At 45.8% G+C, this 14774-nt stretch overlaps 1 protein-coding gene across 2 annotated transcripts in view; it reads right to left on the reverse strand.

The window, feature by feature from the left end:
* The window catches only part of LOC119163642 (uncharacterized), a 170165-nt gene extending 155649 nt beyond the window's left edge, over window positions 1-14516 (reverse strand). Inside the window, exon 1 of one of the 2 annotated variants that reach the window (XM_075873389.1) lies at window positions 14030-14516. The gene's annotated coding sequence lies outside the window, so the exon portion shown is untranslated. Of the gene's footprint in view, window positions 1-13363 lie in introns of both variants that reach the window. The other variant, XM_075873388.1, reaches the window with a different exon arrangement.
* Window positions 14517-14774: the final 258 nt, after the last annotated feature.

Raw genomic sequence — 14774 nt, forward strand, 5'->3', positions numbered from 1 at the left:
TTCCAGAGTCGTTTACGGCTGAAGTCGGAGAAAGGGAATTGGAGAAAGCGACGAAGCGGGTTGAATAAGGCGAAGCACGCGTTTCAATGCACCGTATTATAAATGCGGACTGCGAAAACCTAGCTTCGTCTTTTTAACGACTGCATCAATGTATTACATTCACCGCTCCATCTACAGGGTCTCCTTATCTCGTTTTTCTTTCAAATAATTCCTCAGAATAATAGCAAGCACCACGTTCGTCGCCTATGGATAACAACCATGGCCCATCTGGGAACCGTACTTGAAAGTTCGAGCTGTGATAAAATGCCTGGGCTTTTACATCCGAAAGCCACAATATGATTATGAGTAACGTCACAGAGGACGACTGACGCAATTTCGACTAACTGGCGTTCTTCAAAGTGCGCCTAAATCTTAGCATGCGGGTCTCTTGCACTTCGTCTGCAGCGGCCGGCATCGAACCCCCGACCCTCGGCTCAGCTGCCGAGAAGGTCTGGCTGTCACGTAAAATATCGGCGATCTTCGTTCATACGAAGCCCAATGACGCATAGATGCGCCAACGATGATCGATGAAACGGGCATTCGATTACGGAAGTTTCCGGACTTGCGTTCGATCACCACGAATAATATGGCTATACGAGTACATTACATACATACAGCCGAGAAAAGACGGGTGCACATCTTTAGGAACCAACTTAAAGCAAGAGGAAACAAAACAATAATAAATCTGACTCCCGTACGGTGTTGGGTTGCAGAAAATAAATCTGAGTTGCGTAAGCGCTTACGCCACACTCCTTTATATACACTCTCGGGCCACACGTGAGACGAGGTCGCTTTCTGGCTGCCCCCCTCCTCGTGCTTGAGTAGACGAACTCCAAACTTGTGTGTTTGTTTCGTGTGTATGTGTTCTTGTTTATCGCGGTGGTGGCAAAGGAACCCGCCAGCTTGCATTCAAGTCGTTGGCAAGGTGACAGCGCGTGTGTTCGCGCATTGCTCGCGATTTCTGTCCGCAGCAAAAGTGGATGAACACGAATTGACGGCAGTGCGCGCAAGAGTTTAGAAATGTTCTATTTTTTAATAGTATAAAGTAGGAAAAAGATCATGCTAACAGGTGCACTATACAGGGCAGGAAAATATGAAAAAATTATAGAAACAAGTGATATATGATATGTGCGGTTTATCGTCTGAAAGCCACCGCATGATTATAAGATTGATTTCATTGATTGATTTGTGGGGTTTAGCGTCCCAAAACCACCATATGATTATGAGAGACGCCGTAGTGGAGGGCTCCGGAAATTTCGACCACCTCGGGGTTCTTTAACGTGCACCCAAATCTGAGCACACGGGCATACCACATTTCTGCCTCATCGGAAATGCAGATAGAACCAAGTGCATACACAACTCGTGGAAGCAAGATGCCGAAACGTCGGGTCACTTTTTAGTTTCTTAATTTTACCATTAAAAAACTTTGGACTAAAAGTGACTGGAGAGTTTATTTCATTCGTATGAAGGTTATTGAAATAACGAAACTCCTAAGAAGGCCCTTCACTGTGCTTGCGAGTGTGTGGGCTGAATCCTGTGGTCTCAAACGACCACAAGGAAGCATAAAGGTCGCCACGAAAAGATGCCCCAGAAAAGCCATGACGTGTCTCGAACAACTATACGCCGTACGAATAACACGTTGTTTACGTTACCCTTGTACCTAAACAATAATAAAGCGAAGCGCGCTGAAAACTTACAAAAGCAGAGACGCGAAACTTTCCACGTACCGTTGGTGATGCCCAACTTGTAGAGTGGGACGTTTCTCAGAAAGGTCGAGGGCTAGAATCCCAAAGGCAGTAGCGATTGGGGCACCGGTACATGCATGCAGTCCGTAACCAAAGCACGAACACGTGCGCGGTTACGGAGCCACCTGCACGTACACGGCAACTGAGGCACTTGTACGCGTACACCGTTATGCAGAAACTGAGCCACCAGTGCGTACTCAGTCGCCGTGAGCTGTGGACACTCGAACGATGACCGCCGAATCCGGGATTTTCTGAGCGATGCCAGAGGCTGCACGCACCGAAGACGAGTGTGTATACGGCGCATTGAATTTTTTTCGCTCGTGAAAGGCAAGCGTTGTTTTGCAAAGCGCGGTACTGAAGCGTGTCGTCACTGATGTCGGAGAGGATCGGAGATTGCAGTATTGATTGCAGTTTTAAGTAAGTGATTGCCTGAAATTCAAGCGATGAGTGTACCAATGGACGACCTTGTGGTATCCGTAGATGCATATGACACACGCTAGAAAGAAAGAAAGAAAGAAAGAAAGAAAGAAAGAAAGAAAGAAAGAAAGAAAGAAAGAAAGAAAGAAAGAAAGAAAGAAAGAAAGAAAGAAAGAAAGAAAGAAAGAAAGAAAGAAAGAAAGAAAGAAAGATTGGCCGCAAACAAGTTGGGACATTTCTCGCCTTCTTTCTAACTTGCGGAGAATGATTCGCGGTAAAAAAAGCTTAATGGACAGGTTGACACGTCAACGGCGCCAAAGAACGAAAGAAAACAAAAAAATAGGAAACGAAGGGTTTCATCAATGTATGCCGACGGCACGCAGGAAATTACAAGACACCGGAGCAAGAATAATTAAACGTGTCGAACACGAACCAGTGTATAACATACATCTATCGCCAAGTGTTCTTCCTTATCGCAAAAGGTAAACAAGGCTTCTTCTCATAGTTACACTAATTGAGTGTAAGAAAAAAAAGACCACTATGAGAAATATAGAATTCCTCGACGATTTCCGGCTTACGCACAATATTCAAAAGCCTCCTCTTTTCGGTAAAGTGAGCATCCACTTTCTACGAACGATTCAATTTTATGTACGACACGAGATAGACTAAAAGGATACGAAAAGAAAAACCCCGTACTGCAAAGAAGCAAGGTACTACGTGGTGTTAGCACAGGAAGTGAACGTCACTCTTATCAATATAAACTTTGCACGGTGAAAATAACTCTTTTCAAGGTCAGCCACGCTCCCTGCCAGGGCGTACGTCATTTAGGAAAAAAAAGGAGGGGGGTGGCAAGGTGGTGATCATTGCCATCCCGTCAACTCATTTATAAAAGATGGTAAGCTCGAAACTTTCCATATCACATATAGCACTGACTGTAACCTATCTGCTAGGTAATGTTCGCTACTAGTGGCTCAGGTAGGCTAACTAATGTATTTAAGTTTAGCTATATGATCTTATAGCGACGTAATACATGTTCACTTCTACTGTATATTCGAGTTATTCCACTAATACCTTCGCGCACTTCGATGGATCACCTGAGGTGAATTCTTTCAAGCAATTTCCCAGAGCTCAATAGCGATAAATATATCTGTTGTGACATCTGGAACAACTTGAGCGAACTTCGGCGACTCTGAATGTATCTGTCCATCTATATGTCTATTTAGCCACCAACGACTTCTAGCTCTACTAGCCGTTTCGATAATGGGATTTGTACCAAAATTGCTATGGCATAACATGACCATATGTTGAGCATAAGAGAATAATCATAATATTAAAATCATGACATGCATGTCATGAATGTCACAATTCGCATGTCAAGGTCTTGCTGCATGCTGTTGTGGTGGTTTCGTTCATATGACATATTGCAAAATTGGTATGGTTTGGCCTGACTGCACGGCAAACATAAGTGGCAGGCCCTAACGTGGAAATCATGACATGCATGTCATGTAAGTCATGACGTCACCCCACGCTCATCGTGCACTCGCAGTCGTTTAGCTAGCTTCACATATACCAAATTTGGTATTACGTGACGTCAATGGATGAAGAAAGTAAATTGCACGTCCAAACATGATAATCATGACATGCGTACCATGTAAAACATGACGACATGCTACGCCCATAGCGCACTCACGGCCGTTTCGCTAGTTTCACATGTACTAAATTCGGTATCACGTGACGTGAATGAACGGCGAACACAAATTTCAGGCGCTGATTTTAAAGTGCCATATCAACCTTCTTCATTCGTGCTTCGCATATCATCAATTCCCACTGTACGTGGGATCTGCCAAATTTAAAGCTTCTTTTTTTTACGCGCTGGGGTATATTATCACTGGTGGCGACATTTACCTAAGGTTCTGTACTGAGCTCCCTGCTCCTGTGGTGGAAACTATTGCGATAGGTCTGGAATTAACACGGGCGAAGTGTGACACGCATTGGTGCTTGTTAACAGCGAAGCAAAGATGCACGGGCTTGCGTACATGTGTACATGATAAAACCATGTATTTGTGAAATTATCCTATCTATCAACAGGACTCCATCTTAATAAAAGCCGCCACACTGTCCAAACCACTCCCACCTTGCCCGTAGGCTAACATTCTCTTCAAGCATCAGGGGTCGAAATCTAAGATTTTCCACTCATCAAAAGCCCAAGAGACGCAGTTTCTTGACATAATTCATTGTTTCTGAAGCAAACCTGACCCCCGGTACGCTAATAAAGATTGTCGTTTAACGAACCCACTCGTAAAACAAACCCAAGCGTATCACTGAACCATCCCTCTAGACTACCAACCTTGTTTATATAAAATAAATACGCCCTTTCTTATCTTCAACAAAGACGCCCGAGCGTGCCCTAAACGACATACAACGCTTTTTGAGGACACCCGGAGTAAAAAACAAGGCCCGATAGAAAGTGCTCGCAGGAAACCATGAAAGTGTACCCAAGCGTGCAACACAGGGAACTAACTAACCATGTAAAACAGAACAGAAAGGTGTTTCTACGAAGCATCGCTTACGTTCTTACGTGTTTTTCGTTGAGGTACGTTTAGGCAGCGATGCGTAGAGTGCCTGTGCTTTGCTGCCGGAGTAGCGAACTAAAATAAGAAGTGCAAGAAGAGATAATGAACGCCATTTTCTCGCCCTCATTACACGCGCATTGTGTTAGGAGAAAAAAAGAAAGAGAACGCCGTGCTCCGTTTAAACCAAACGTGACTAAGAACGTGCTTACGGCGCTAGGTGTGTTTATTTTGTATACACTTAGTATGGAAAGCACGATTGCAAGGGTCATGATGATCATGGTCATGATGATGACGACGACAACGTATTTCACTCGTTTCATTGTCTGTTGATACTTCAATCCCCCAATCGGTTTCCTTAAACTATCAATCAAGGGAGTTAGCGGGGGGGGGGAGAACAATGCGAGCGACAGACAGACAGACAGACAGACAGACAGACAGACAGACAGACAGACAGACAGACAGACAGACAGACAGACAGACAGACAGACAGACAGACAGACAGACAGACAGACAGACAGACAGACAGACAGACAGACAGACAGACAGACAGACAGACAGACAGACAGACAGACAGACAGACAGACAGACAGACAGACAGACAGACAGACAGACAGACAGACAGACAGACAGACAGACAGACAGACAGACAGACAGACAGACAGACAGACAGACAGACAGACAGACAGACAGACAGACAGACAGACAGATAGATAGATAGATAGATAGATAGATAGATAGATAGATAGATAGATAGATAGATAGATAGATAGATAGATAGATAGATAGATAGATAGATAGATAGATAGATAGATAGATAGATAGATAGATAGATAGATAGATAGATATGAACGGAAAGCACAACAAAGGTTAGCAAAGGAAGCGTGCACTCGGTTTACTTCCCTACACGTGGGTGAGGGAGAGATAAGAGGAGAGAAAGAAAGAGTAGGAAATTATCACATATAAACAACTAGTGTGAACAAATACCGCAGGAAGAAGTGCTTGTCGTTCACTAAAGTTCGCGAAGGTGCAGTAAATATTGAAGGAATAATAATAATAATAATAATAATAATAATAATAATAATAATAATAATAATAATAATAATAATAATAATAATAATAATAATAATAATAATAATAATAATAATATGTGGGGTTAAACGTCCCAAAACCACCATATGATTATGAGAGACGCCGTAGTGGAGGGCTCCGGAAATTTCGACCACCTGGGGTTCTTTAACGTGCACCCAAATCTGAGCATACGGGCTCACAGCATTTTTGGCTTCATTAAAAATGCAGACACCACAAGCGGGATTCGATTTGGCGACCTGCGGGTCAGCAGCCGAGTGCCTTAGCCGCTATACCACTGAGACGGGGCAATATTGAAGGCAGCCAGGTTAGATAGGGCTGAGTTCTGTTTGGCTACCCTTCAGGGGGAAACTGAGAAAGGGAAGGAAAGGTTTCAGATGGGTAGAGAATGTACTCCATGTCCAGCGCATAATTAGTTTGGTTCCCAGCACTTCTGACACCCTCTGTGTGTTTTTTTTTCTTTTCCTTGAAGATAGAGGTACCTCGACCTGGCGCTCAGTCGAGGTGCGCATATCTCGAAGAAAAAAAAAGTATTGTCGCCTTCTAGACCGAAAAAGTTTCCTATCTGGGCCGAAGGAAACATTGGTCTTCGATAACACGGGCGCGAAACAAAGTGCAATTTTCATCGCCAGTTACGCGTGCCGTAACGTGGAGTACATTGTGTGGTACATAGTACACCGTTTCAGTACACCCGTGTAATAAAATGCACGCAATCGCACGTGTATATCGCAACAACGTGCTCACAGCTGCTTATCAAGCTCTCGACGAATCCTCGACTCAAAGGGGGAGTCGAGTGGCCCTTGACATTTTCCGCCTCAGCCCTCGGTGATACCTTCAGAGTCGTCGAGTGACGCTATAGACGTCGTATCTGAGTCGCGTATCTCGTCAGTCGTGAGGGTGAATCAGGGCTACTTCAACGTTCAGCGTCCCAAGCTTCACTTGACACTTCGAGCGCCTAGTGTTACGTTTATGGTAACACTCGAGGCGTCTCTCACGAGGAACTTGCTTCGAAAAAGTTCCCCTGTCCAACGCTCCTCAGATTACAAGGAGGTGTCGAGCGACACTCGACACATTGTTGAGGGACCGATGAAATATTTTATGGCGAGCCCATTTCGATGTGAGTCGGAGCTCATTTGTGGAAATTTACAGAGATCGGAGTAAAATACAGAAAGGACGGTTCAGAACCGAACCTTGTGATGACTAAGCGCTCTTACTAGCTCACATCCACATGACCGAATTCGAGCAACCCAACGGGTTCTTGCCGTGGTGGAAAGACAATGTCTCACCGCATATGGTTACCGGGTTGCCTAATCCCAATACAGCAACCTCAAAACGCCTTGTCTGAATAAAGGCGACTTCACAAATGGGACCAGGAAATAAGGTTCCGCATTCCCCCTAAATTGAAACGGCAACCCACAAGTATGATCCACCGCATACGTTTTGGTGTGGCTGGCGTATACACCAGACGTTACGCACATATCATCGGTCGCAGTGACACCGGTCCTGATCGTGAACACTGTGATGTGCCAGAAACACTTGAGGACATATTTTGTGACTGCCCCAGCATACGCACGTGAACGACAAACACTGATTTCTTCTACTGAACAATATCGAAGTAGGCCATTAACTGACAAGACCGTGTTGAGCCCTTGGCCAGACACCAACAGTGCAACTGCGGTCATAAGAGCAGTTATAGCCTTTTTGGAAGCAACTGGACTATATGCGCGGCTATAAAATGTGTCTCAACTAGAAAGAACACTACATACTCACCTCTCTATCTCACCATCGTCATCCATTAATCTTTCTTTTCCCCTTTCCCTTCCCCCAGTGTAGAGTAGCAGGCTAGAGCAAGCTATCGCTCAGGCCGACCTCTCTGCCTTTCTGTAAATAAACCTGTCGCTCTCTCTTTCTCTCTTTTTTTGTCCGTGCGTTCATCGCCACCCACCGAGGTGGTGCAGTAGTTGACAGAGTTCGACTTCTACACGAAGGTCACGGGTGCGAATACCAGTCGCGAAGCCGCATTTCAATCGAGGCAAAATGCTAAAGGCACCTGAGCTTTTAAGTTCAGGTGCAAATTAAAGAGCAGCCGCCGTTCGAAATTTCCGGAGCACTTCACAAAGGCGTATCTAGTAAACACGTGGATGTAGTCGGACGTACCAGCATCCTTAGTTAATACACAAACGTATAGCGTAAAAGTGTCACTTCGCACGTCCAATATCTCGCTCACTGAAGCCTCGAAAAAGTGACCCAGTGGCATTTTGTTTGAAACTTCATTCAATTTAGAACCACTGGAAATTCGAAGACAAAAACAAAAACTTAAAACGTTATATCGTATAATGCAAGTGATATTAAAAATACCTAAGGGCGCTTACATACGCCTTCCCGGAAAACGTAGCGCTAGATTGAATCATGATGCCCCCCTTAAACCTTTCAACGCTCGCACTGACATCTTTCGGTGGTCATTTTTTTCCGGATGCTATAGAACAATGGAATCGTTTACCCCATCATGTTGTTAATAGTACCGATGTGCAACCTTTTGACAGAAAGATTGATGCTTATTTCAGTCATGTTTGAATTGAACTACTGCCAATTTTGGTTTCTTTCGTTCATTGCTATTTGAGTGTCAGTTGTTTTGGATTTCTGTTTGTACGTACTATTGTACTCCCTCCCTGTAATGACCCTCAAGCGAGGGTTGACAGTGTTATAAAATAAATAAAAAAATAAAAAATAACTACCAATCTAACGTTACAGTGACAAGTTAGTGACGAGTTACGCCTCTGGGACAACATTTTCTTTGACACCTCAACGGGGTGGCATCTCCGCCTACAATGGAACGGCAGAAACCTTTGCGGACAAGCAAGGTCACTGCTTTCTTCAATGCTGCGCGACTGAAAGACAAAGACTTATTTCTTAGCATTCGAAGAATACGCTATCAAGAAAGGAAAAAAAAAGCACACTTCAACGACCGACTCACGACTGACAACGCGGCCATGAACGAACGAAACCGGCGCATTAAGAAACCTCCGTAATGGGCAGCCACGATAACCACTAAAGCCGGCGATGACGACAGGGAAAGAGTACAATACAAATCGGCTCCAAGGCACGGGGCTTTATATATAATGTCGGCACAGTCAGAGCCCTCCACGTAGAAGCCTATATGCGAGATATCCTCACGCGTTTGAAAAGAAAGGAAGTCACATTCACCGAAGCCAGTGGACTAACCACATCTGTTACGACTTCCGCCCTCGAAACAAACAAATAAAAGCATTAAGAAGAGAGTACTGCTGATCGCACAATGAAAGGCAAAGCGTCCATATTCGGAGGTTACAAACCATTCGCGTTAAACTATTCCTCTACGACCGCTTGAACGACGCCATACGTACCCGGCCTCTGACGATTAAGAAAGATAGGAAGAGTTTGTCGCAACTTCGGCACACACTATGGGCTAGCCCTTCCGTCTCGAAATAAAAAGAAAGCAGGGACCTCCCGTCGAAAAATGCAATAAAAGAGAGACGGGCAGAGATGATCACGCGTCCATAATAGCTATAGAGGAAGTAAGCCTGGAAGCGCCTTTCCGGCGCGCACGCGCACAACCATAGCCAGAGAAAAATCATGATCGCTGTGTCCGTTCGACGCTCCCCCCCCTCCCCCCTCACTAATGACTCAACGCGAACGAGCGTCAAGGGCAATCGTCGCGAGGTTAGAGGGGGGGGGGGGCGTACGTAAAGGGGTAAGCAAGAATGTCCGGTATAAAGATACATAAAGATACAAACAAACGAGCAAACCGAAAGAGAGAACGAATGAAACGGCGAGCGGGCATCAGGACGTACACAGATATCTGCGTCCATGGCTTTCTGTAAGGTCACGTGCCTATGCTGTAGTCGTGTACTTTTGATTCCCGTATCTTTGAATGGCGGATGTACCACGTACAAAGTAGGAAAGCCGTTTCCGCGTCTGTGCGGCGATGGTTTACGAAGACGCCCACGACGCGAGTCCCCGCGTACTTTCTCGTTCCCTTCCTCCTCCTCCTCCCAGCAGTGTGACGCACGTGCACTTTCCGTGGCTTCTGCAGCGAAAGGCACAGGGAGAGGCGAGAGGAGAAAAGCGGAGTTCGTGGCGATTTCGCCGTAGATTTCGCTTTTCTCGGCGATTACGCACACAGGTGAGAACGGCAGGAACAAAATGGCTGGACACCGCTGATCATTTAGGAATATCCTATCCTCGCTGCGTTTTATAATGATGGCTCACCGGCAGGACCGATATGAAAAGAAAGAAAGAAAGAAAGAAAGAAAGAAAGAAAGAAAGAAAGAAAGAAAGACCCGTCGACGGAAAAGAGTTTAAAATCGCTTTGCAAGCCAGTGAAAGTGCTTTTGTCGTGGTTGTTTATTTTTTTTTTCACAGATACTGTAAATGACGTGTTATGACCACGTATGGTAAAAGTTTCGGACACTCTAATGCGTGCGGTTCTTCGCTCAATGTTAAGCGATGTGTGAATGGTTGAAGGGCCGCACGACTGGTGATGGGAGACAGCATCGATGTGCAGCGGATACTGAGAATAGCGCTGTTTTTTAAGGGTTCTTTCTGAAGGCCATCGGCATGCGCGAATTCGGGGATATATATGTACACCGCCACGACCGGAATCTTACCCACGACCTTTGGGGCAGCGGCTGGGCACATCGCTAATGTTGGCTAAATAATTGCCCTCGTCTGTGAAGCCGACGTGTGTGCGCAACGACATTTGGGTTCGTTTCGATCTTTAAGACCTAACTAAGTTGTCCAACTTTCTTTACTTTTTCCCCCCACACGATTGCCTTTACAACAGCTTCGATTTAGACTCAACGAAGATGCAGCTTATTTTGACTGTGACTGTGCATAGTTTCGCTTCTCTGATCTGTCAGTAAACTGCCTCTGATGTTCCAAAGCTTTACGTCTGTTTTCACGTGAATTTCTGTTTGCACTGAATTTGTGCAACTGTTGAAGTAGAATTTGCATGTGCAGTTTAATAGGGAAAAAATTATCCACCGAATATTTTAATCTAAAACGCACCTTTCTTTCATTAAACAAAACACACGGGTACAAAAATGCTTCTTTTTACTCAATCACTGCACCGAAATTGGCTCGAGTTTTATTTAACGTTAGTTTGAACACCCTGTCTACTGTGTGAAGCGAACTTTTCGTATGGAAACTCAAATTTGTCACATAAATACTTGGAAACCCCATAATCCAGCAAAATTACTGCATCAAATGTAGAATCATGTACGCCATGAATAAAAATAACTTAATCTAAAGAAAGTTAATGAATAAAATGTACAGTCCTACACGCCATATATTTAAAATATTGCGAATTTAAGATTTATGGTGGAAAGAAGGATTATGGTGTCAGCGACACACACCATAAGATTTATGGTGTGTGTCGTTCTTAAATATATCACAAATACACAAGTCCGACGTTTTCGCGGGCGCTCCTAAATATTTTAACGTGTTCGCATAGCACGTGCGTTTATGCGTCATACCGTTTAACATTGAATGTTGCTACAGATGCCGCTTAGCTTCGATATCTAGCTTCGGCGCACAATTTACACATTTGTAAATTTTTCGTTTCTGTAGATTTGGCAGAGCAAACGAAAACTTCACTTAACAATGAACATTTAGGTAAGAACATTTTTTTTTCATACTGTCACTATTCACACAGAGTGGTTTTGAAAATAACTTGACTATTTAGCAGAATGTCAGTTAATGTTATTTTATAATTTCTGTTCTTTGGCATGCGGAGTTAGTTTGCTTTGTTTTTGTTTTTTTAATATGTCATGTTTTCTGCTTCGGCAAATGATGAATATTTTTTAAAAATCAACTTCGGGTTATTTACAATTTCTTCGAGTTGGCTTGATCCGTCCATTTTGTATTTCTTTTTCGATAGCTATGCCCTGGGTCTCTATAAATATTATATGAGAAATTTCGACATAATACTTCCATGATTCATATTTTATATATAGTGTGTTAGTAATATTCGAACAAACGCAGCCACATTCGTTCCCAAGAACTGTACCAATACAATATTCTAGAATAAGCGAAAAGAAATAAAGAAGCGTAAGCCGATAAATGGGAATATTGATTTGTTTTTTCAGCAGCGCCAGCCCATCCCTTTGGTCGCACACAACGGGCTAGATTACTCAAGCGCAAAGTCAGTGCCAGCTGCTATGTTTACGCTTTTTTGTTGTTGTTGTTGTTGTTGTTGTTGTTGTTTTTGTTGTTGTTGCTACGCCATATTTTACGAAAATACCGCACACCATATTTTGCGCCCTGTAACATACTACTTGTCTTCTTGTGCCACTCCTGCAATTAATTATCGGTACCTCTAAACCGACTAAGCCTACACCACCTGTCTTTAACCAGCGAAAACAGTTACAAACACACCCCAGCAACAGCAAATCATCAGCGGCTCTCAGCGTTCCAAGCACATGCATACAGACGCGGGTTCCTTGTGGTGAAGAGTTACAATATGATACAAAGTAAACCCGACGTAAGTCTTCCGGTGACGGATACACGAAGCAAGACGCAAGCGTCGTTCAGCGGCATGACGTAACGAATATTAATAAAACAATGCAGCCACCAGCCGGGACCTGTCATTCTACCACACCGAGGCTTAGTCCTCGGGCGACTGACTCATAGCCTCGACAAAAAAAAAACAACAATCTAAGACTGATTTCACGGTCACGTTTGGATCTGCACAGCGCATGCAGATTCTCCGCTGCTGGCATCAAAGAGTTAAGCCCCGGCTTCCGCTGAAGCAAGCGTCACAAAAAAGAAGAAAAAAGGCTTAACGTCGGACGCTGGCAGACAAAAAAAAAAAAAACTCGCCGGACTCCCGCATGGAGACGACGTTCTGCAGTACGCAACGAGGAAAAAACAGAAGCACAAGTGAAAGATAGCATGACGAAGAACGACCTGTCCAAACGCAAGACGATAAAACAGAAGACGATGGCAGCCGGCGCATGCGCTGTAAGCGCCGGACATCCGCATGGGGGGAAAAAAAGCGAAGGGTTAAACGCATCGCACCGGAGAATGTTTATCTCCCGCCGCACGCTTACGCAGAAAGGCAAAAAAAAAAAAAAAGACGCAGGTATACAGCAAGTTACAGGGAGCTCAGCGGACGCCCAAAACGAAAGCCAAAGGGGTTTGTTCCGTGCGCGATGCCTCTCTGTGCGCAGGCATGCCGCCGAAAAGCAGCAGCAGACGACATCTCTCTATAACAACACGGCCAAAAGCCAATCTATCTACGTACGCGCCGCACGGCAAAGCCTGCGCAGGAAGAGACTCGAAGTAAAAGCAAAGCGCGCCGCAGTACGGCGTCGACTACCAAGGTAGGGCCTTCGAGTGGAAAGAAAAATAAAAAGGACTGCGCCAGCCTAGACGGGGGCCCACACCAAGCAGGCTATCCCACGGGCTGAAACCGGTCCGGCGGCATGAACGCACGCAACTAATCATAAAATCGGCTCCACTCACGTTGTAGCTGCTGCTGCGTTCTCTCGGTTGGCCCGACGGACAGGTGCGCCGAGCGGGATCCCAGGTAAGGCAGGCCCGGACGATCAATATCCAACAGGTCCGACGTCCAAGCGACGCCGGCAGCGGAAAGAAAAAAAAAAAAACTTCCCGACGTCCGGCGATTCAGTCGGTGTGGACGGATGATCGCGGTTGCACGACGCAGGAGACGTTCACACCACGCTCGTGGTCTCGGGGTGAACACGAAATCCGAGTGACGTAAGCGAGCGCGCACTTGTCTGTGTGTGTTGTACGGTGCGATAACTCGAAGCACACGCGCGAAAAAAAAAGTCAACCAACAGAGAATGCAGTGAGATTTGCTCGGAGGGGGGAATAGCAGACGAAAACGAAAGCTGCCTTCTGTTTGTCTTCTGTTTCACTAGGGGCAGACGACAACCGGAAGAACACGGCGTTCGGACCTCAGGCTTCACTGAAGGAACACCCCCAAAACGTCCGCAGCGTTCACAAGGCGACTCCGAAACAAAGGGAAAGAAAACTTTCTTCGTAATAGTAAAACGACAACGGCAACTGAAACGGACAGACAACAAAAAGCACAACCACGCACAAAACTGAAACACACCTGTTGTCGATTCGTCACTGTACACACAGAGAAGATAAACCACTACTGACCAGAGAGAATTAGAAAGAGACGGAACGTGTCGTTTGGTGCGGTACAACGGAAAATCACTCCTGGAGGTCGAAGAGAAGCTGTCAGTCACGACGGGAGCACTGCATCCAGTGGGCGTACAGGTGCGATGGTTGACGCTTGTTCTGTCAGGACGCTAGTTTGGAACGCACTTGGACACGACACGATAACGACCGACGGCGAAGACGATGCGACGGCGAAGACGATGCAGTCCGGTGCCGCCGTTGGGTCATGACACTCGGCGCGCGCGAGTTCACGGGGCGGTTACGACGGATGGTGGTGCGACAGCGGAGGAGCTCGCGGTGAGCGCAGCGCAAACATGCCGACGAGTGGACGGACCCGTTCCTGCGCTGCGTCTCTGGGCGCGTTTGCGGAGGCCGCAGAGGAAATGAAAAGACGCAAGCGCAACAGGCAATCACCCGGTCCGTCCCGGCTCGGAGCCGAGAGAGCGACGAGATTCGGAGAGAGCGATGCTCGGCAGCCTCCTCCTTTCTCGTGTCCTCCGAGAGTGCGCACCGGCAGGTCCCGCCACCACCCAGTCTCAGAGGCCGACCACATCGTTTTTTTAGTGCGAGCGAGCGCCGTGGGAAGGCGCAAGCTGCCACATCACTTCCACTTGTAACACGAAAGTCAACTGGAACTTTAGACCCCTCCCCCATTTTAGTTTCTCCCTTGCATGACGCAGAAGACGCGCCATGACCGACGACTGCTGACCAGCGGTTGTCAATA

The sequence above is a fragment of the Rhipicephalus microplus genome, chromosome 9 (assembly GCF_043290135.1).
Source record: "Rhipicephalus microplus isolate Deutch F79 chromosome 9, USDA_Rmic, whole genome shotgun sequence".
Taxonomy (NCBI): domain Eukaryota; kingdom Metazoa; phylum Arthropoda; class Arachnida; order Ixodida; family Ixodidae; genus Rhipicephalus; species Rhipicephalus microplus.